Below are 6,397 nucleotides of genomic sequence, written 5' to 3'. Positions count from 1 at the left end.
ATTATTCAGTCTTAACCTTTTGAAAATAGCATACTTCATTATTTGTAGCCAAAATAATGGGCTTCATACATTCCCACAAAAGTATATGAGTGCTGAAACTGAAAGTTCAAACTTTTTTCAAAACATTCAGGAAAGATTAGTTTGTCCAAAATCATTTAACCACGACCAAATTCAAACTTAAACTGCTTATTCCTAAGATGTATCTATTTTATTTTCAAAGTAAAAGGGACATAACTCTGCCAAAAAATCATCAAACCATGACCAAATTGCAACTTGACCTGCCCATACCTTTGACATATCCATATGTCAAATTTAAGTTGAATATGTAACACTGTTGGGTAGATATGAACAGAAACTGTAAATTTCATATTATTTTCAAAGTGAAAGGGACATTACTCTGCCAAAAATCAATGAACCATGACCAAATTCGAACTTGGCCTGGGCATTCCAAAAACATATTCATATGTCAAATTTGAGTTGAATGTGTTGTACCATTGGGGAGAAAATAAACGGAAACTGAAAATTTCATATTACTTTCAAAGTGAAAGGGGCATAACTCTGCCATAAATCATTGAACCATGACCAAATTTAAACTTGACCTGCGCATTCCTTTGACGCATCCATATGTCAAGTTTGAGTTGAATGTGTTGTACCTTTGGGGAGATAATGAACGGAAACTGAAAATGTCATATTGTTTTCAAAGTAAAAGGGGCATAACTCTGCCAAAAAACATCGAACCATGACCAAATTCCAACTTGACCTGTATTTTTTTCATGACATATCCATCTGTCAAGTTTGAGTTGAATGTGTTGTACCTTTGAGGAGATAATGAACGGAATCTGAAAATTTCATATTATTTTCAAAGTAAAAGGAGCATAACTCTGCCACAAATCATCAAATCATGACCAAATTCGAACTTGACCTGTATTTTCTCATGACATATCCATATGTAAAGTTTGAGTTGAATGTGTTGTATCGTTGGGGAGATAATGAACGGAAACTGAAAATTCCATATTATTTTCAAAGTAAAAGGGGCATAACTCTGCCAAAAATCATCGAATCATGACCAAATTCGTACTTGACCTGTATTTTTTCATGACATATCCATATGTCAAATTTGAGTTGAATGTGTGCAACCGTTCTTAAGATAATGAACGGAAACTGATGGTGACGGAATGACAGAATGACGGAAGGACGGAATGACGGAACAGGGTAACACTATATGCCCCGGCAATAACATGGCGGGGGCATAATAATTTACATGTTTTGTGTGACTTATGACTTATTTTTTAGTAGTTATCAAAATATTTCTACTGCGTGACTAATGCATTAAGGGCCCGGGTATTTTTTACATATTTTTGTCTCTTTTTTGGTAATTAACGTGGAATGTAAGTCCCGTTTTGCAAATTCCTTTGATTGTTCATTTCACAATGTACATATTCAAACATTTTATGAAACTAGAAATGTGTCATCATGCCACGGATGCCCCCGCATGCAGCCAAAATTTCAGATGTTAAAATATTTAGTTCCAAATTTGTTTGCACAAATTATTGTTTTCATTTTAAGTTCAAAGCCCTTTAAACTTTTCAATGTTAACACAAACCATTTTCATACAATATTCAAGGCACTGAAATTATTCAGTCTTAACCTTTTGAAAATAGCATATTTCATATTTGTAGCCAAAATAATGGCTATACATACATTTCCACAAAAGTATGAGTGCTGAAACAAAAAGTTCAAAAAATTTCCAATATTCAAGAAAGATAAGGTTGTCCAAAATCATTAAACCATGACCAAATTCAAACTTAAACTGCTTATTCCCAAGACTTATCTATATTATTTTCAAAGTGAAAGGGACATAACTCTGCCAAAAAATCATCGAACCATGACCAAATTCCAACTTGACCTGCCCATTCCTTTGACATATCCATATGTCAAATTTGAGTTGAATATGTAACACTGTTGGGTAGATAATGAACAGAAACTGTAAATTTCATATTATTTTCAAAGTGAAAGGGGCATTACTCTGCCAAAAATCATTGAACCATGACCAAATTCGAAATTGGCCTGGGCATTCCAGAAACATATCCATATGTCAAATTTGAGTTGAATGTGTTGTACCGTTTGGGAGATAATGAACGGAAACTGAAAATTTCATATTATTTTCAAAGAAAAATGGGCATAACTCTGCCAAAAATCATCGAACCATGACCAAATTCAAACTTTACCTGTATTTTCTCATGACATATCCATATGTCAAATTTGAGTTGAATGTGTTGTACCGTTTGGGAGATAATGAACGTAAACTGAAAATTTCACATTATTTTCAAAGTAAAAGGGGCATAACTCTGCCAAAAATCATCGAACCATGACCAAATTCGAACTTGACCTGTATTTTCTCATGACATATCCATATGTCAAATTTGAGTTGAATGTGTTGTACCGTTGGGGAGATAATGACAGAAACTGAAAATTTCATATTATTTTCAAAGTAAAAGGGGCATAACTCTGCCAAAAATCATCGAACCATGACCAAATTCGAACTTGACCTGTATTTTCTCATGACATATCCATATGTCAAATTTGAGTTGAATGTGTTGTACCGTTTGGGAGATAATGAACGGAAACTGAAAATTTCATATTATTTTCAAAGTAAAAGGGGCATAACTCTGCCAAAAATCATCGAACCATGACCAAATTCGAACTTGACCTGTATTTTCTCATGACATATCCATATGTCAAATTTAGGTTGAATGTGTTGTACCGTTGGGGAGATAATGAACGGAAACTGATGATGACGGAATGACAGAATGACGGAATGACGGAAGGATGGAATGACGGAAGGACGGAATGACGGAAGGACGGAAGGACGGAACAGGGTAACACTATATGCCCCGGCCATTACATGGCGGGGGCATAAAAAAGCATGAATCGGGAGACATGCTGCTTTGAAGTCGTCTGTTTAAATAAAAACATAACATGAGTATTGAATAACATGCATACTTTAATAAGTGACGTTAATTTGATAATTATTGCATATTTGACTTTTGCACTTTTTTGGTCTATTCGGTCCAGTGTTATTTATCATATAAATATATTTCAAAAGTAATTGTCACAGTAATATTTCAATGGAACATAAATATCTGAAAAAAATTTAAGATGGTAAATGTTAAATTGTTTTGAGCCGATAAAGCCCGGCTTGTCGGTTTTAAAATCTGCAGATTAGTCAATAAATTCAAACATTCAAATCAAAACGTATGAAAAAAAGGGAAGATAATGACTAATTCTCGTAATCAAAGAATTTGCAAGTTTACATAAAACATACGAAATATACTTTTTTGCCGTTGAATTTCTGTATAACTAGTGAAGTAGGAGCTTCAATTTTACTCAAGTCGATACTTAAATAGTTGATTTTTTAACATAAAAAATATGTGTGTACAGAATATATGTCTTATATGTCTTAATAATTTGGTATCATTTTTGCTACTTATAAAAGTTAAGGCACTGTTTAAGAATGCACTGTATAGTATAAACAGACATAAGTGATAAGGCCCGAATAAAAAGTTCAAATTCGTAAGTTAACAAGAGTTGTCGGTAGATCAGCCAGATCCACTATTCTCAGTACTTGATAGTAAAACAAGAGCCTGGATAATGAGGAATTTTCTATGTTTTACAGGGCAATAATTATGTCAAAATCGACGTGACAGTCATGGGCCTTGAGCAGTGAGAGTCGGGCTAAAAATTACGAAGATTAATAAAATACATACGTTGTTCACAGCAGTGTCCAAATGATCTGTTTTTGCACTGGCAACCGTATCCATCGATCTTCATCGTTCCATCATATAAACACACATCACCACACGACCGATTCTTAGTTCGCTTATCAACGTCTATGTCGCAAAAGTTTGCACAGGTGTTGATATCGTCGGACAACATAAAGGCCTAAATCTGTTCTGTTGTCCCCCGTCGCCACACGTTACGCTGCATTCTGACCATTCATACCATGACATCCACTCACACGTAGGCTGACACTTCTCTCCTTTTGTGGAATGATTACAAAAGACTGTCAGTAAAATGTATAAAAGTGTCAATGTCTCCATAACAGTTATAATTCCAAGATTGATTTTCCTAAGATTATACTCACTGCATCCAGTATCCTCTATCCTGGAAAAAAAGTACAAAATCATCGCTACATATAGAAACCGATCTAATTCGATAGGGCTATATCACTACAGATATATAAATGTTGCTCATGCGTCCGAAAACAAGTGGCGGCATGTTCAAAAATCCAGCATAAAATTACAGTCAGAACACTTCGAAATATTGGACATTTATTTTGTACTTTTTTAGGTTAATATTTACAAAATCCTAACCAATATTTGAAAGTAAGCTATTGGCATATCCTTTGAAATGGAAAAAAGCTTTATTTAGTTATTCAGTGTAAATATTTATAAGTTTTACGAACACAGGTATTTGGTACAAATGCACTGAAAAACAAAATGTTCGCGTGACTCTGTATGTTGATTGCTTTTCCAATGTGTAGATAAGTTTGAATAAGCATATCCTACAGTGTTAGTTTTAAGTGGTTTGACTTTTTCAATGCCACTAGATAAGAAATTGCTGTCCGTACGGGGATATAGCTCAGTGGTAGAGCATTCGACTGCAGATCGAGAGGTCCCTGGTTCGAACCCGGGTGTCCCCTACATTTTTTTGTTCTTTCCACAGGATAACTTGGTCGCTCTTTTTTGTTATTCAGCTAGCTTGGTTGTAAAAATGTAACCTAAGTACTTTGAGTTCACCGGACAGTTCAACCACCGCTTACCTTGCAATAGTGTATATATTTTATTTAAAATGCAGGACTGGGCTTCACCCCCCCCCCCCACACACACACCACCACCACCACCACCACCACCACCACCATCCCGACGCCTTTATCTAAATTCGAGCATCGTTGCTGAAAATGTAGAATCGCGTATTTAATTCTGAACATGCATCAGAAACCAAAAAAAAAAAAAAAAATAGAAAAAAGAAATAAGAGACCAGCATTTATAACGGCCTTGCATTGGTTAAAACCTGAAAAATACATGGGAAAATTAATGTAAAAACATGAATTTTTATGTGTGTTACGAAATTGTTTTAGATATCAACTTAATCCTATAACTTAATTATATCTATACATATATATAATATGGAAAATGCATTTTAGTAGTACGAGAAACCATCCACTCAATTTATATGCACATTTCATCTTTCCTCTGGGTGCAGGGGCGGATACAGAACAGGGTTTTCTTGGGGGCTGACATATGGATGGAAGATTCTGACAAAAACAAAAGGAAAACAAGACCAAAATTGCGCATGATTGAAGGTTGGGCCATCATCATGTTCATGTGACAAAAATTGTAATTGATGTCTTTTAGCTCATCTTTATGAGTTGCAATGTACTTTTTCTTATATATGTGTTTATTACTGATTTGTAAATATTTATATGATAATTAAGACAGGAATTAAGAAAAATGTATGTGTTTGGGGTGGGCCACGGAGGGGTGTATAGATTAGTGTTTACAGGGTCTTTCAAGAAGAATTCCGTAAATAACAGCACATATACCAGTTGATTGAAATAATTTCAAACACTTGATCAGTTTACTCGTCTGTATAATAGTTTTCCAAAGTAAAGTGTTATTTAAATACTGTCTTTCTATTGTTCAAAAATAATCAAACACTTATATTCATTAAGATTTTTTTCTATAAATGAATCCATTTTAGATGTTAAAGATGTCAGTAGATCTACAATTTAAATTTTATTTGTAAAAATATTCGTCATGAAAATTTTTAAAAGCAAATGACCAATCAATCATTTTATCTTCATAAAAAATCTTAGTAAAACTTGTTATTAAAACGCGATTCTTTAAGGCGCAGATCGAAAACACACTAATTAGCGCGAGGACGCGGTGCGAGATTTAAGAAAAAACGGCGGGGGCGCGGAGCGAAAACACGCTTATAAGCGCCCCCGCTAATTATCGTGTTTTTCGCTCCGCGCCCCGCCAAGTTAACTTGTTAGTTATCGACTTTTCGCTTGGTGGGTTCGCGGGACAAAAACACGCTTACAATTCAGTCACCATTTACTACAGCCAATAAAGTTTGAAACTGACAAAAGTATATTCCAGCCCAGCTGGTAAACGTATCTAGGGATGGGGGCTGCAGCCTTAAAGCCCGGCCGAACCCGCAACCGAGGTGGGTGTTTGTTTATTTGTTCGGGAGGTGTGGCGGTCATTTGAATGCACATACTAAAAAATCGTGATCCGTTTTAAGAAACTGTATTAAGTTATTTGGACTTATCAAGGGGGTGTGGACGGTAATGCCATGATCAGCCTGCAACAGTTTCAATTTCTTCCCTTTA

General features: G+C 35.0%; 1 non-coding gene across 1 annotated transcript; it reads left to right on the top strand.

Annotated features, from left to right (window-relative positions):
• The first annotated feature begins 4,630 nt into the window (after positions 1-4,630).
• Positions 4,631-4,702, top strand: Trnac-gca (transfer RNA cysteine (anticodon GCA)). The gene has a single exon. It is a non-coding gene; the product is annotated as a tRNA-Cys (tRNA).
• Positions 4,703-6,397: the final 1,695 nt, after the last annotated feature.

Source organism: Ruditapes philippinarum, unplaced genomic scaffold (genome assembly GCF_026571515.1).
Source record: "Ruditapes philippinarum isolate M1 unplaced genomic scaffold, ASM2657151v2 ctg6938_1_1_1_1, whole genome shotgun sequence".
Lineage (NCBI taxonomy): Eukaryota > Metazoa > Mollusca > Bivalvia > Venerida > Veneridae > Ruditapes > Ruditapes philippinarum.
Note: the sequence above shows the minus strand (reverse complement) of the source record. Positions and strands in the feature narration are given on the sequence as shown.